Source organism: Stegostoma tigrinum, unplaced genomic scaffold, assembly GCF_030684315.1.
Source record: "Stegostoma tigrinum isolate sSteTig4 unplaced genomic scaffold, sSteTig4.hap1 scaffold_49, whole genome shotgun sequence".
NCBI lineage: Eukaryota > Metazoa > Chordata > Chondrichthyes > Orectolobiformes > Stegostomatidae > Stegostoma > Stegostoma tigrinum.
In genome coordinates this window covers 609351-625937 of record NW_026728419.1, presented here as the reverse complement: position 1 = coordinate 625937, position 16587 = coordinate 609351, and the positions used below count along the sequence as shown (strand labels likewise).

At 45.0% G+C, this 16587-nt stretch overlaps 2 long non-coding RNA genes across 2 annotated transcripts in view; one reads left to right on the top strand and one right to left on the bottom strand.

Moving 5' to 3' along the window:
• The window catches only part of LOC132208600 (uncharacterized), a 56234-nt gene extending 43928 nt beyond the window's left edge, over positions 1 to 12306 (top strand). Inside the window, exon 5 of the long non-coding RNA XR_009444728.1 lies at positions 11943 to 12306. This is a non-coding gene — a long non-coding RNA (uncharacterized LOC132208600). The remainder of the gene's footprint in view (positions 1 to 11942) is intronic.
• LOC132208601 (uncharacterized) overlaps positions 8135 to 16587 on the bottom strand; it is a 63059-nt gene continuing 54606 nt past the window's right edge. The window contains exon 3 of the long non-coding RNA XR_009444729.1: positions 8135 to 8237. This is a non-coding gene — a long non-coding RNA (uncharacterized LOC132208601). The remainder of the gene's footprint in view (positions 8238 to 16587) is intronic.

The following is a 16587-nucleotide window of genomic DNA, read 5'->3' as shown; positions in this document are numbered from 1 at the left end:
ATATGGATGTTCCAGAACCTCCACGCAAGTCATCCTGAGCATCTTTGGGACCTGTCAATATGGCGCAGGGTGGGAGAAAGTTGTGAGGGAACAGATGTTGGGCACTCCACCAACCGGCTGCACACTTTCTACTCTATTACACGCTCGTTCTCCTGAAATGACAGAAAGGGCGTGAGGGTGGAAGGGTGGATGGAAGTGGGTGATCCTGCTCCTAGGGTTGTTGGAGGTAGGAGGTAAATACTGATGTGTCTGGAGTGAGTCAGTCGAATTTTGAATCCATGCAGTGTTATTAGTGTGGGGGTTACAGTGGAGGTGGGAGAGAGGTATGATGCTGCATGCACTTAGAATGTTAGCTCATGAATCTTGTTTGAAGGTCAATGCTATGAAAGAAGTACATTGAGTGTGACAGAGTGGAAAGAATACGGTGGCACTTACCCTCAATGAACAGGGAGGGGTTTCATGCTTATCCTGTATTGCTGGGCATTTCTTCACCCTGCCGATACTGGACTGAAATAGGCAAAAAGCTCGGATCATGTTCTGGTGTCATGGCCTCCCCTGGAAAGAGAATGGTCTTCCCCTGTACTAACCCATTCACTTGGACCTCCAGGCCCCTGTCAAAAAAATGTGATGCAATAGCCCCTTATCTGCTATGCTCACTGTACACAGTTCAGGGCAGGTCCAAACAAAGAAAACCGCATGTGCCCATTAGCCTTTTAAAGATGGCACCAGAGCCAGGAATCACAGAATATCCAGGAGCATCCAGGCAGTGGTCAGTACCACTAGCCATGATGAAGGGGCAAAACTGGAGGATGCTGAGTGAGAGGGAAGATATGGGGTGGTGTAGGTAATTAATGAGGTGAGATTGAGAAGGTAGAAGCAGGAAATTAGCTTGGCCTCATGCAGATGTTCCCTGTCAAACTCAATGAAAATGACTCTGAGACAAAATATTGCAAGGTTGAACCCAATGAGTCAAAGGTTCTGCTGTCGCCACTCTGAGTTTCAAAGTTACGGAACAAATGGTCATCCAACACTCTCCGTCAACTGAACTCACCAAAATTCCATACACCCGTCATTGTGGGAAACATTGGCCCATGTTGCAAGGTGCTATCAAAATATTTTCACTTCAGCATTCTGAAACCCGTGAACACATCCCTCCATGACATTATCTCTCAGTTTTCCTTTCTCTGTCTATATTCTGAACCCCTTGTTTTGGTTGGTATTTAAACTGATTCCCTGGCATCTCTCTCTGGCAGTGATGCTCGCATCCACAGCACCCTTTGTCATGGCACGTTGGGGATATGGAGCTGCAAATGGATGAGAGCCTCATATCCTGTCACTTCCAGCATGGGCTGCAAGGTTCCCCAAGCTGAGAGCGAACTAAGGCAGTGATAGTATGAACTGCAGGTGCTGGTGAATCTGGGACCACAAGGTGTAGAGCTGGATGAAAAAGGGCCTAAGCCTGAAATGTCAGCCTTCTTGCTCCTCTGGTTTCTTTCACTTCCCAGTGTCCTGCGCGGTGCTCCATGTTGGACAAGAGATATTCAACAGCTAAGGGGTACACCTTTGTAACGTGTTCTGTGACGGTCTACTGAACGTCTGGTGCTGTTTGGCATGCTGTGTTCATCCAGCTCTACACGTTGTGATCTTCGGCAGTGTTACTGAGCAATACACTGGGGTGGTTTGACAGCTCGACAAGGCGACAGATACATAGTTTAAATTTATAACTCAATGCAAGCCGTGGTCTGCTCAGCTCCCCATGCTGCACAGTTATCTTCTCTGGGCTTATAGAACAGTGCACTGCTGTGGTCCTTGCAGTGGATAGATGTCTAGTTTGGGTTTATAGGTCAATGCACTGGTTTGGTGTAATCAGTGTTCCACACTGGACAGATTGCCAGCTTGCATTGAGACGAACACTATCCTGGTTTGCACAGTGTTCGATGCTGAACGGATGCCTTCTCTGAATTTATGGTGTCTGGGCTGAGTCTGTGAACTGGATTGTGAATGTGATTTTTTTAAAAATTCAATTTTAGCTGACCTGGCAGCATATTTATTTTATGCTCTCATTCTTACGATTGCACCCTCCAAATTCTGAATCCCCAGGCGAGTCCCATTCTGCTGTCTACCCACGTATTGCTGCATCTTGTTGCCCATTAAGTAATTGTCCAGTTTAACTTGAACTGATGTCCCGTATCCTCACTGACCTATTGTATCATTCACTCTGGAACATTCAGTTCATCATTATGAAACTGACATTGAAAAAAAACGATTGCTTGCACTTTCTTTCACTTCCCAGTGTCCTGCGCGGAGCTCCATGTTGGACAAGAGATATTCAACAGCTAAGGGGTACACCTTTGTAACGTGTTCTGTGACGGTCTACTGAACGTCTGTCTTAGTTTCTCTCAGCTGATCATATGTTCTGGAATCCCGGACTGTTATTGATTCAGACTAGGCTTCGAACTTGGCGTTGAGTAGTGGTTCACTTAATTCTTTTTGGGAGGTTCATGGAAATGCTCGGGATAGTTTCCTCAAGGTTGTGTTTTAATCTTCTGTGGGCATTCAGGAAGACCAGATGCTTTGGTGACCCACGCTAGATGAGTCGTCATGACTGTAGTTACAGTGTCTCTGTCTGTAACATGGCCAGAAAACAGCGCAGAACCTGCAGAGAGGGAAATGGGTGAGGAATCACAATTACATTGAATATTATTGAATGGGGGAACAGGATTGAATGGCCCACTCCTGCAACGTATTCATATATTTCTGTTTGTAACAAGCCAAATCACCGTGCCTGCCAGTGTACCATAGTGGTGGAGAGTGAGTTGCCTCCTCCTGTTCCTGGGTAACAGAATCCTGGAGACTTACTGACCTCCAGATCAAACTGTGTATCGTCTCGAGCAGTTAAATGGCTTTGTTCTGTCCCTGTGTGCCAGCTTTGTGAAAACATCAGCAAGTCGGACAGCATCTGTGAAGAGAAAATCAGAGTTAACGTTTCAGGTCCGGTGATCCTGCTTCAGAATTATTCTGAATTTTTCCACCAGCTTCTGCTTTTGTTCCTGATTTACAACATCCACAATCTTTTAATTTTTTTTATCATGAAAACAGACGTGTTCCTCCTGATCCTGAACAATAGGTTCGAATAGCTGTGTGCTTTACCCATGGAATGGAATTGAGGGACTGAATGGTCCATTCACATTACTTACAGCTTCTATTGACTGGAAGCCTTTCTTCTGTTTCTGAAAAGCATCCTCACAATCTGAACGATGTATTTATGATTTTTTTTCTCTCAGTAATTGTGCAAGCGAGCTAACAGGTCGTGCAGTTGTATGACAGACTTGTGAAGCTGGATGGCATCTTCCAGTAGTAGAGTCATAGAGGCGTGCAGTGTGCTGACAGGCCCTTCTGTCCAACTTGTCCAGGACGATGAGATATCCCAAATGAATCTAGCCCCATTTGTCAGCAATTGGCCTGTATCGCTCTAAACCCTTCCTGGTCATATCCCCTTCCAGATGTCTTTTAAACCTGAAAACGAAACAATCCTCCACCACTTCAACTGAAGCTCAATCCATACAGAAGTGCTCCTCTGTGTGAAAAGAAAAAGTGCCCCTTTGGTCCTTTTTAAAATCTTTTCCCTCTCACCTTAAACCTGTATCATCTAGATTTGGACTCCCCTACCTTGGGGAAAAGCCTTTGACTACTCACCATATCCATGCCGCTCATGACTGTATAAAGTTTTAAGCTCATCCTACAGCCTCCGATGCTCCCGGCCAACTAGCCCCAACTTATTCAGCCTCTCCCGATAGCTCACACCCTCCAACCTGTGTAACCGGCTCCAGAGGTTGCTTGGCCACCTCCTTTTCCGCTGTAACAGAGTCCAGAGCCCACATGGCCTCCCTCTGTTCCATTGTAACAGGCTCAAAACCTAAAAGGCCCCCTGTGGCAGACTTGAGAGATCAAATAGCCTCCTCCTGTTTCAGTTTAAGAGACCCAAGAGGCTGAATAGCCACCTCCTTTTCTGTGTAACAGGCTAGAGAGGTTCAATAAAAACTGAAAAAAAAAGCTATGGATGCTATAAATCAGGAACAGAAACTGAAGTTGTTGGAAAGACTCAGCAGGTCTGGCAGCATTCATGAACAAAAATCAGAGTCAATGTTCCAGGTCCGGTGACCCTTCGTCAGAACTGAGAGAAACTGAATGTTCACCTTCTCATATAGAGTCAGGCAGCTGTGCAGCACGGAGGCAGCCCCTTCCTGCCAATCTGTCCATGCCAACCAGGTATCCTAATTAACCTAGTCCTCTTTTCCAACATTTGGCCTAAATGCCCCAACCCCTTCCTTTTCATGTACAAATCCAGATGCCAGCCTCCATCACTTCATTTCGCAGCTCATTCGGTACATGCACCGCTCTCTGCCTGAGCAGGTTGCACCTTCGAACCCTTTTCAGTCTTTACCCCTCAACTTAAACCTATGCACTCTAGCTTTGCTTTCTCCTACCCTCAGAAAAGACCTTGACTATTCGTCATATCCAATGCTTTCATTATTTTATTACTTCTATATAGTCATCCATTATCCTCCAAAGCTCTGGGGACAATGGCCCCACCCAATTCAAACTCTCCCTTTCGCTCGAATTCTCTAACACCAGCAATACCCTATAAATCATGTTTCCATACTTGCAAGTTCAACAACATTGTTTCTATAGAAAGGAGATCAAAATTAAATGCCGTATTTCAAATGTGGACTAACTGATGTTCTGTACAGTCCCATGACATCCAAACGCCTCTCTTCAACGCACTAACCAAAAAAGGTAAGTGTACTAAATGCTTTCTTCACTAACCTGTCTACCTGTGACTCCAGCTTCAGGGAACTGTGAACCTTCACCCCAGGGTGACATGGTGTTTCAGTAGTTAGCCTTGCTACTTCCCGGAAATGGGGGTCCAGGTTTAGTTCCACCCTCAAATGAATGCCTATGTGGAGTTTGCACGCTTTTCTTGTGCGTGCACGGCTTTTCTGTGGGTTCGTTTGTCTACTACCACTGTCCAAAGATGTGCAAGTTAGGGTGGATTGGCCATGTTAATTGGCCATTTTTTTCCAATGATGTGTATTACTGGATTTACAGTAAAAATACAGGTTTACAGCGATATGGTGCAGGTGATCCTGGTGGGATGTCCTTTGGAGTATTAGTGTGGACTGAAAGGGCAGAAGGGCCTTTTTGAACACTGTAGGGATTCCATTATTTCCTTGAAGATCCCTACCAATAAGTCTATAAATACTGCCCTGATTCGGCTTTCAAAATGCAATACCTCACATTTATCTAAAATAAAATTTATCTACCACTTACCAGCCCATTTAATCAAGGTCCCATTGTTCTCTGAGATATTATTCTTCACTGTTGACACCCCAGCAATTTTGGAGTTATCTGTGAACTTACTCACTTTTCCTCCTATGTTCATATCTAACTCATTGATATAAATGACAAAAACTACCGGACACAGCACTGATCCTTGCAACACACCATTGGTCATAGGCCTCCAATCAGACAAAAAAAAGTCAACACTTAACATTATGCTCTGCATCCCACCTTCAAGCCAATTTTATATCCTAGTGGCTGGTTGCCCCTAGATTCCATGCGATCTAACCTTGCAAACTGGTCTACCACGTAGAATCTTGCTGAATGCCTTGCTGAAGTCTGTACAGACAGTTGATGCCATTATCAATATTTTTTGTCACTTCTCAAAATATTCAATCAAGTTAGTGCGACATGATTTCTAACACACAAGTCATGTTGAAAATCTCTGATCTGTCCTTACCTTTCCTCATATATATGTCCTGTTCCTTGGAATCCCCTCCAACAATTTAGGCACCACTGATGTCGGGTTCACTAATGCACAATTCCCTGGTTTTTCCTTACCATCTTTCCTAAATAATAGCACTACATACCAACCCCTTCTCTTCCAACACATTACCCATGGTTATTGTTGATACAAATATCTCAGCAAGGGGCCCAACATTCACTTCCCCAGATTCCCACAATGTTCTGGGGTACAACTGCTCATTTGCGAGGAATTTACCCAACTTTATGCATTTCAAGACGTCCAGCACCTCCTCCTCTGTACTATTGGCACATTTCAAGAAATCATAATGTATTTCTCCAAATTCTCTAGTTTATATATCCTACTCCACACGATATAGGATGCAAAACACTTGTTTAGTATCTTACCCTTTTCATGTGGTTCCATGGATAGACAGCCTTGTTGATCTTTAACGGGCCCTATTGTCTCAATTGTTAGTGTTTTGTCACTAATGAATTGGTAGAATTTCCTTGAATTCTTGTTAATCCTGGTTCCAAAGCTATCTCAAGTACCTGGTAAATCTCATTGTTCTGGAAATGTTAATGACCTCTCCTTCTACTTCTCCCCACTTCTACTAGTTTCCAGTCTTTGCGACGACAGTATTTCACCTTTCGAGTCATATCCTGGTTGTTGAACAGTTCAGGTGCAGTCCGTCCCAAAGGTTCAGCTCCGTCCTGTCCCAAAACCAATACCAGTGCCCCTCGAAAAGGAACCCATCCTTCCTGCACCATTCCTTTCGTGGCAACCTTACTTCCTCAGTTGTCTTTTCTTTTCTGTACCAATTTACACGTGGGTCAGGTAATAACCAGGTGGTTATAACAGTTGAGGTCCTGCTCTTTAATTTTGCTCCTAATTCCTAATATTCCCTATGCAGGATCTCTAATTGTATAACGAGACAAAGGATTGAATAGTTGAAAGTATCTGTGACATGGATCTCAGGACACCATCAGATCAGTCCTGAACTTATTAAATGGTGGAGCAGGTTTAAAAGGCTGGCTGGACTCGGGATGGACGTTATTCGGATGAGATTTGAGAAAAAAAAACAGCTCTGCTTATTCCCCTTATGTGTTACATATCAGGCGACTGACATTATTCTGAAACTGCAAAATGTCCAGAGCGTTATCTGGAAACTGCAATAAACGACATCATTCAGAAAATTCTACAAGTGGCATTCTCTGGAACATTCCATAACTGACTCTCTCCAGAAGATTCTATGCCCCTATGGGGTTATTGCAAAGGCAAGAGAGAGAGAGAGAGTGTGTCGAGTTGAGTTTGATGAGAGATTAACACTGTGAGGCTGAGTGGATTTCATCAGACCAGGTGGACTGAAGGCCCATTGTGATATGGATCTTTATGACTCTATTGCATTTTGTACGTGGCATTTTCTGGAACATTCTATAACCAACATTCTCTAGAACATTCTATACCCGACTTTCTGCAGAAAATTTTATAACTGTCAGTCTCTGGAATATTGTATTACTAGCGTTCCCAGGCCTATTCTATAACCGCCATTCCCTAGAAAATTCTAAAACTGACATTCCCCAAAACATTCTGTGACTGGCATTACCTGTGGAAGCCCGGAGGTCAATTACTTGAACAAAATATAATGTCCTGAAAGAAGAGATCCCATTCCAGGGAGAGGAAGGAAACATTGTTTCGAAGAACCCCGGTGTAGTTAAAGAGGTGAATAAGTTTTCCCTGAGTTACATTTCTTCATTACTGAGGGTCGACCACTGTTTAGACCAAAAGACAAAAATTTCCAACCTCAATTTTAATTCAATTTTCCTTCGGGACAGCAATGTTTTCACCCTCCATATTAGAAACTGCAAAGAAGTGACTTCGGCATGCTATTGAGCGATCAATTATGTGGGAACGCTCGAGAAACCATCTGTTATTATGGATGAGTGCCTGTGTGTTTGGAGGGGGAGTGTTTTTTGTACTTTACGCCACATTTTTGGAAGTAATTTAGAACCTACCATTTGCATTTCAGCCTCAATATCTTTAATAAATCTCTGAATACAGCGACACATTTAAAAATCGCACTGGATCCTCATCCAAACTGGTGGCTTTGCCTCCAGGCTGATGTATAATTTATTTGTTTTCTTTCTCCATAGTTAACGTAGTGACGATCTACGTCCTGCTTTATAAAGATTGTGGATTATCTCCATGTGTCAGACGTTACCTGGGGGCCATGGCAGCAGCGGATTTACTGCTCATTATCCTTGATCTGCTATTGAGACACATTCCCATTGTTTATCGGGAACAGTTTTATTTCCTGTTCTTCATCCGTGTGTGCAATATCCACGCCATCCTGCTTTATGCAGCCACTGACTGTTCTGTCTGGTTCACCGTCACTTTCACCTTTGATCGATTTGTGGCCATTTGTTGCCAGAAGCTGAAAAGTAAATATTGCAGTGAGAAAACGGCGGCTGTGGTTCTGGGAACAGTGACTGTGCTGAGCTGTTTAAAGAACATTTTCTGGTATTTTATGCTCACAGCAACGTATCGGCTGGTGAATGCCCCCTGGTTTTGTCATGTAAGAGGTGGTATTTATGACTCTCGTGCCTTGGTCACAATCGAGTTCCTCCACCACATTCTAACCCCAGCTCTTCCATTTCTCCTGATTCTGCTGCTCAATGTTTTCACTGTCAGACACATTTTAGTGACCAGCAGAGCCCGCAGGAGACTCCGGGCTCACACCAATCGGGACGGTCAGTGTGACACAGAAATGAGAAATCGAAAAAAATCCATCATTTTTCTGTTTGTGATCTCGGCCAATTTCGTCCTGTTGTGGTCAATGTTAATGGTGTATTCAATGTGGAACCGGATGTGGTGGTTTGGGTATTACTCTGTGTATCTAGATTACTTTGTGCAGGAATTGGGCTTCATGCTGCAGCTCCTCAGTTGCTGCACAAACACCGCGATTTATGCCGTGACCCAGACTAAGTTCAGGCAGCAGCTGAAGAATGTGCTGAAATATCCCTTTACCCAAATTCACCGATCAATCAAATTCACTCATTAATCAATCCATCCAGGATTTTCTCATTTCAGTTCAATGTTGCAGCAATGAAGCACCATGTTGATGTGCCTGAGGGTAGTGCTGGTTTGTGCAACCTTATCCCACAGTGGTTTACTGTGGCACATTTCAGTGTTTCTGTCAAATTAGGCGCCAGTGCATGTGTTCAAACTTTGTATATTCTGCCTGATGGAAGAGGATGTTGGAGAGCCTTAGCGGGTGGCGTGGGTCTTCGATTATGATGGCAGATTTTCCCCGGCAACGAGATGTGTCATGGCGCTAATGAATGGAAGGTTGGCTTCTGTGATGGTCTGACCTGTGCACACAACCTTCAGTAGTTTCTTACGGTCCTGAGCAGGCTAGTTGCTGTGCTGGGATAGAATGCTTTCTCGGGTGCAGATATACTAAATCTCTTAATCCATTTCCTCAGCTTCCTCAGGAAGAAGAGGTGTTGTTGCGCCTTTACCAGCTTTACCAGGATGCTGCCTGGATTAAAGGAAGGAGAGGCTAGAAAGACGCAGTTTCCTGGCTACCATCAGTTCTGAGGAAGAGTCACTGGATCTGAAACATTAATTCTGTTTTCTCTTCACAGATACTGCCATATCTGCTGAGCTTTTCCAGCACTTTTCTCTTTCTCTTGTTGATAAACTTGGGTAGTTTTCTCTGGGGCAGTAGAACTGAGGGGAGACTTGATAGAGGTCTGTAAGATTATGAGATGTACAGGTAGGGTTGAAAACCAGAATATTTTCTCGGAGTTGAAATAACTAAAACCAGGAGATGCGTTTTAAAGGTTGATGGGAGGGGGGAGGCATGTTCAAAGGAACTGTGAAGGGCATGTTTTTTACTCAGTGTGGTAGGAGTGTGGAATGTGCTGGCAGGTGTGGTCCGAGAGGCAGATAAGATAAGGGTATTTAAGAGAATTTTACATGCACACACTGTTGTGTACGAAATGGAGGGAAATGCTCCAGGGGCAGGCATAAGGGATTCGTTTAATTTGATGTTGTGTTTGGTGCAACATCTTGGATTGAAGGGTCTGTTCTTATTCTGCACTTTTCTATGTTTATGTTCTATCTCTCTTGCTGTCCTCATTTTATTTCCTCTGCCTGCCCTCTCTCTCTCTCTGTATTCCTCTCTCTCTCTCTTTCCCATTCTCTACCTGTCCCTCTCTCTGTATATCTGCCTCTGTCTCTCCATCTCCCACTGCCTCTCTCTGTTCCCCTCCCTGTCTCTGCTCCCTCTCTCTCTCTCTGTCCTCCTCTCCCTCCAGACCGGCTCACTCCACCTCCATCCCCCTCTCTTTCTTTTCCTCAGGCCCTATCTCTCACCCCCTCCGCCCCTGCCTGCACGTTTCGCCCCATCTAGCCCTCTCTCTCTATGCCCTCTCTCCTCTCTATCCCCTGTCACATCTCTCTTCCTCTCCTCTTCTCCACACCCTTCTCTCTCCCACTGCCCCGTCCCTTTCCCACTCCTCTGCCCGTTTCTCTCTGTGTCTCTCTCCCTCTGGCCCCCTCACTCATATTCTCCCTCTGTCACATCCTTCTCTCTTCCTCTGTCGCCCCTCTCTCTCACACACACCTCACCCATCTGTAACACTGTTGCTTTCACTCTTTGTTCCCCCCTCACTCTCGATCCCTATCTTCCTTTCCTACTCTGTCTCTCAGCACTGTCCCGCCTTTCATCACTCTGTGCCATCCACTCTGTCTGTCCCTGTCTCCAATACATCCTTCACCGTCCAACTCTCTATGTCTCTCTCTATTCCTCACTCTCTCTGTCGTTCTCTTTCTAACTGTCCTCCTTCTGCCTCCCCTCTCTCTTTCTTTCCCTCCCTGTCCCTCTTGGTCCTTCTCTCCTCATCTGTTCCTGGCTCTCTCTGTCTGCCCTTCTCCCTGTTTCCCTCTTCCCTATCCATGCTCTTTCTCCACTTCTATTCTCATCTGCTTCTATATCTGTCTCTGTTTGCACCATCCCCTCCCAACAGTCCTTTCCCCTGTCTCTCTTTCCATCTGTCCCTCTCTTCCCCCCTCTGTTGATCTCTATCTCACCCATATTCCGCCCACCCTCTCTCTCCCTCGTAAGTCGTTCCCTCTCTATTTTCATATGCTCTCCTCCTTCTCTGCCCCTCTGTGCTCCCTCTCTGCCTCACACCCTTTCCCTTTGTAACAGTGTCTTTCTCTCTCTCTGTGTACCTTCTCTCATTGGTCCCTTTCTCTCATTCTGTCTCAGTTAGCTCCTGTCCCTCTCCCTGCACCACACTCTCTATCTGTTTGTCTCTTTAGCCATATATTTTTGGCCCTCTCGCGATATCTCTCTCCGTGTTCCACTGCCTCTCTGTCCATCTCACTTTCTGACTTGGCGTAGGGGTGACCTGTAGTGGCGATGTAAGGTGACTTGTACTGGACAACTCCAAGCTGCCCATACCTGCTTACAAGTTGGCAGAGAGAAGCTAAGCAAAAATTAAGCAGCCTGCTCACACAGTGAAGTATAATTGTATCCTTGAGCATAACTGCGAGAAGGTAAGTAAAAGGACGCTGTATGTTTCCATCCCAGACAGTTCTGATAAAAGGATGCCTCAGGACAGGTAAATGGCCAATTCCAGCTTTATTACTGAAAGAATGGTTGTCCCAGTAAATGCATAACATCATGTTCTAGTTTAGGTTCTGAAGCAGCTAAAGTTTTTTCCTCATAAATAGTCGCCTCTTTGAAGCTACCAGCAATATTAAATAGTTTCGATCTCAAACTGCTGTAATCACATAAGTTGGTTTCAAGGCACAATCAGAATATAATACATTCCTTACGAACATTTAAGTTTAGATGTGTAGGTTAACTAGCCTGAGGAAATGCCTTCTCTTATGCCCTCACAACCCATAAATTATGAAATGCTGACTGTAGAAGTAGTGGTACAACACTACACTTTTAATTAACTTCATACAGAAGTTAACCTGATAGCAATTAGTTAAACTAACTGATTTTTTTTTTGTTTTTACATTATGCATTGGGAGAATGGGAAAATTAAAGGAGTAACTAAATGTGATAAATGACTGTACCAACATACAACAGATAATGGATTTCAAACTGTCCTTATAGATAAACACGTCTGAGAAAGACCCAAGCAAGTATAATCATCAAACTTTTTGAATGCAAATGAATGGGATGCACAGAAAGATTCTGAGGCTGAGAGATGATGATGTCGAGCAAACAGCGTAAGATCATGGAACCTGGAGTTGTCTATATAAGTGTCCACTAGGTGTCCCACAGGATCTGTGTGTTTAGATTAATTGGGGAGGACAGTGAATATGTTGCAATTGATTACTGTAACACAAGATATATAAAAAATGCTGTATTTCTTTGTAAAACCAGAGGGTGTGTCATTGATCCATCCTCCAAAGCCAGTTTCCACGAAAATCCATAGGCTTGCTTCCTCTGTCGACTGGTCTCTGCTTGAATAAACATCTTCCACTTGCTTGAATCTTGCCTGCCTCCTGAGTTCTTGTCCCTGCTCTGGAAAATGTTCCTACAAATTGCTGCTGTGAGCAGGGTTACACTGGGCCATGATCTGGGTAAGAATCTTTAATTACCACTCTTTCTAGCTAGCTTGGCAATTGGTGGGTTTCTTCTGTAAGCCAGAAAACCTTTCCACTATTTTGCGAGAACACACAAAATAGTGGAAGGGGATCCTGGCGCGAGAACATCTGACCTAATGTGAAAATGCAACATAACACGAAAATATTTGAAATAACATGAGAATGCAAAGGACAGCACAAGAGTGTGTGAAATAATGTCAGAACCTGAAATAAGGAATAGGGGGTTGCGAGGCCCTGCCTGCAAATTAGGAGAAAAGGGAGGGCTGAGAGTCCTGGCACAATCACGAGTCAAATAAGGAAAGAGGAGGGTTGTGAGTCCTTGTGTTGCCACACGTAAAATAAGCGAGAAAAAAGTGAATAAGAAAAGAAATGAGAAAAAAATACTCACGAAACCTCAAGAGAAGTGCAAGGTCGAAAAAGAGCAACTGTGTGGTAAATAGTGAAACAGTAAAATTGAAGCAGGCACAGTTGTGAGAGAGTCTGATCAAGTGGCAGGGATGGATTGTGGGAAAATAGTTTGGTGTCCAGATCAGTCCATTCTGCAGAGCCTGTTTAAAAAAGTGTAGAATCATGCTGATATAGCTACAGTGTTCATGACTAAGAAAGAGAGATTGAGGCTTCTGTCTGTACTAGGTTAGTCAATCTAGCAGAGGTATTACAAAAACAAAGTTGCTGGAAAAGCTCAGCCATTCTGGCAGCATCGAAGGAGAAAGCAGTTAACGTTTCTGGCCTGGTCACCGTCCCTCAGAACTGACGGAGGCTGGGAAAATGTAAGTTTATACGCAGAAGAAAGGGGAGGGGAAGGAATAGGGAATAAATGATAGGATAGAGCCTAAAGAGAGAGAAAATAGAAGTTGGACAGACAAAGCAGTGAACATGATTAGGCTGCAAGCGTGATTAGTTGTAATAGGGACTATTAGTGACCAAGAACAGGCAGAGTGCAAAGACAGGCTATGTCGTAACAAGTCCTTGTGTGTGGGGTTTGGGGCTGGAACACGGGGGAGTTCAGGTCCTAAAACATTTGAACTCGATATTGAGTCTGGAGGCCTGCAGGGTCCCCAAGTATAAAAATGAGGTGATTTTCTTCCAGCTTGTGTGGGGCTTCACTCGAAGATTTGCAGTAAGCCAGAGACAGACATGTTGGCCAGGGAACAGGATGGTGTGTTAAAGTGGGAAGCAACAGGTACTTCAGGGTTTCTTTTGCAAGCTGAACGTAGATGATCTGTGAAGCAGTCACCCAGTCTGCACTTCACTTCCCCAGTGTAGAGGAGACCACATTGTGAGCAGAGAATGCAGTGGACGAGATTCTGGGAAATGCAGGTGAAATGTTGCTTCATTGGAAGGTATAATTGGGCCCTTGGACGCTGGGAAGGTAGGAGGTAAATGGGCAGGAGTTAGACCTTTATAGGTAGCAGGGGAAGGTGCCGTTAGGCTGTGGAGGTTGATGGGGTGAAGGGAGTGTGGAACAGGAAGTCCCAGAGGGAACAGTGCTTGAAGAAGGCAGCCAAGGGAGGGAGAGGTATACACCACCTGGTGGTGGCATCTTGTTGGAGGTGGCAGATATGGCACTTGATAATCTTCTGGATGTGGATGCTGGTGGGACAGTAGGTAAGAACAAGGGGAACTCTATCGCTTTTGCTGGAGGGAAGAGAAAGGTTGTGAGTGGAAGTGCAGGAGATGGGGTGGATCCAATTGAGGGCCCTGTTGAGAACGTTGCTGGGGCATCCTCAGTTGAGAAAAATGTGGAAATGTTGGAGGCAACCTTGTTGATTTTGGTTTCATCTAAACATATGTGAAGGAGTCGGAGGAACAGAGAGAATGGGATGGAGTCTTTACAGGAGGTGGGATGTGAGGATGTATAGTCCAGGTTGCTGTGGTAGTCAGTGGGTTTGTAATGGATATTAGTGGAATGTCTACCGCAGAAATTGAAACAGAAATGTTGAGGATGGGAAGCAAGGAGTCAGAGATAGACCAGGTGAAAGTGAGGGCAGGGTGGAAATTGAAGGGGAAATTAATCAATTTTTCCAATTCCAAATGAGAGAGAGGGAAGCAGCACCGATGATCTCATCGATGTATCAGAGAAAGAGTTGTGGGTGGGGTTGGAATAGGACTGGAACAAGGAATGTTCTACGTACCCCATGAAGAGACACACATAACACGGGCCCATCCGGGTACACATGGTAACCCCTCTGACTGTAAGAAAATGAGAGGAGTTCAAAGAGAACTTGTTGAGGGTGAGGGCAAGCTCAGACAAACAGAGGAGGGTGGTGGTGGGTGGGGATGGCTCAGGTCTTTGCTCCAGGAAGAAGCATGGAGCCCTAAAACCCTCGTGGTAGGGAATGCATGTGTAAAAGGATTGCACATCCATAGTAAAGAGGAGGTGGTTGGAGCCGGTAAACTGGAAGTTTTGAAATTGGCACAAGGCGTCAGATGAATCATGGATGTATGTAGGTAGAGATTGGACAGGGGAAAGAAGACTGAGTTGAGGTAGGAAGAGATGAGTTCTGCGGGCCATGGGTAGGTTGTAACAATGGGTAAGCCTGGGCAGACCTGTTTGTGGATTTTTGGGAGGAGGTAGAAACGAGCTGTGCAGGGTTGGGGGAGATTATTAGCTTGGAAGCGGGGCGGGTTGATGGGGGAGGCGGGGTTGGGGGTGGGGGATATCAATGGATGAAATGTGATCACTAACAGTAGTGGATACAATGGTGTGATGTACCATGGCGGCACATGGTCCAGAGGAAGGTAGGAGGAGGTATCGGAGAGTTAGCGCTCAGCCTCTGCATGGTAGAGGTCATTACACCAGACTGTAACAACATCTCCCTTGTCAGTAGGCTCAAAGACAAAGCCAGGGTTGGATCTGAGTGCACGGAGTACAGTCAGTTCAGCGGGAGATAGGTTGGATTTGGTGAGAGGCAGCGGAATTGAGAACAAAACTGGAGCTGTGTGCAACAAAAGTCAGGTAGAAACGTTTGACTGTTCTCAGACGGCACCACAGATAATGCTAGACCTGCTGAGTGTCACCAGCTTTGTCTGTTTGTTTATTTTTGTTTCAGAATTCCAGCATTCGCAGTTATTTGGTTTTGTTTGCAACTTTTCTTTTGTGGCTTTAAACAGGTAAAACCCTTTGGGGGCAGAGAAAATGCACAAAAAGTTCACGGGCTGAATTGGATCGAGTTCAAACTGAACGAGAATAGTTTACTGAGACTTGAATACAACATTTTAGGACGAGGTAAAAGGCATTAGTGAGGATCCAGAAAATGAAAATATGCCCAAGTATTAGTACGGAAAGGACACGCATCAGTTAAGTGGGCAGATTGGAGATGCAAGACAAACACACATGTGGTTGCCAGGAGATCAGGGCTGGGAACTAAATATCTAATAAATATCTATGAAAGATAGGCACATGGAAAGGCTGAAATACTGATGGAACGTGTGTACAAGCATCCAAGTCGTCATGTAATTGGCAGCTGATTTCAATACAAGGAATTTATGGAACGTCAATGAGATTGTTTTGGAGCAGCTAATGGTTGCATTCAGAAAGGAACAGACAGTTCTGGATTTAGTGATGTATAACGAGGGAGATTTGATGAGAGGTGAAGGCAGTGACCACAAATATGGCCTTCTTCCTCAACCGAGGATTCCACAGCTCCGTTGTCAATGGGACCCTCAACCAGGTCCGACCCATCTCCCGCACTTCCAGCCTCACCCCATCTCTTCCCTCCCACAACCGTGATAGGGTTCCCCTTATCCTTACCTACCATCCTATCAGCACTCACATTTAGAAGATCATCAGACGCTATTTCCTCCACCTCCAGCAAGATTCCACCACCAGACACATATCCCCCTTCCCTCTCTGGTCCGCTTTCCGCAGGGACCATTCCCTCCGGGACACCCTCTTCCACACTTCCTTCACCCCCAACACCTCCCCACAGCCCTGTGGCACCTTCCCCCGTAACTGACGAAGGTGCAACACCTGTCCATTTACCACCTCCCTCCCCAATATCCAAGGGCCCAAACATACCTTAGAGGTATAACAAGGAGGTTGTAGAGGATTGTAGAGAATTCAGAAATCATGGAGTCACATGCACTTACATAAGTCCAATGAATCGTTTACAAGTGGCCACTTATGGCACCATCTAGGGCACGCA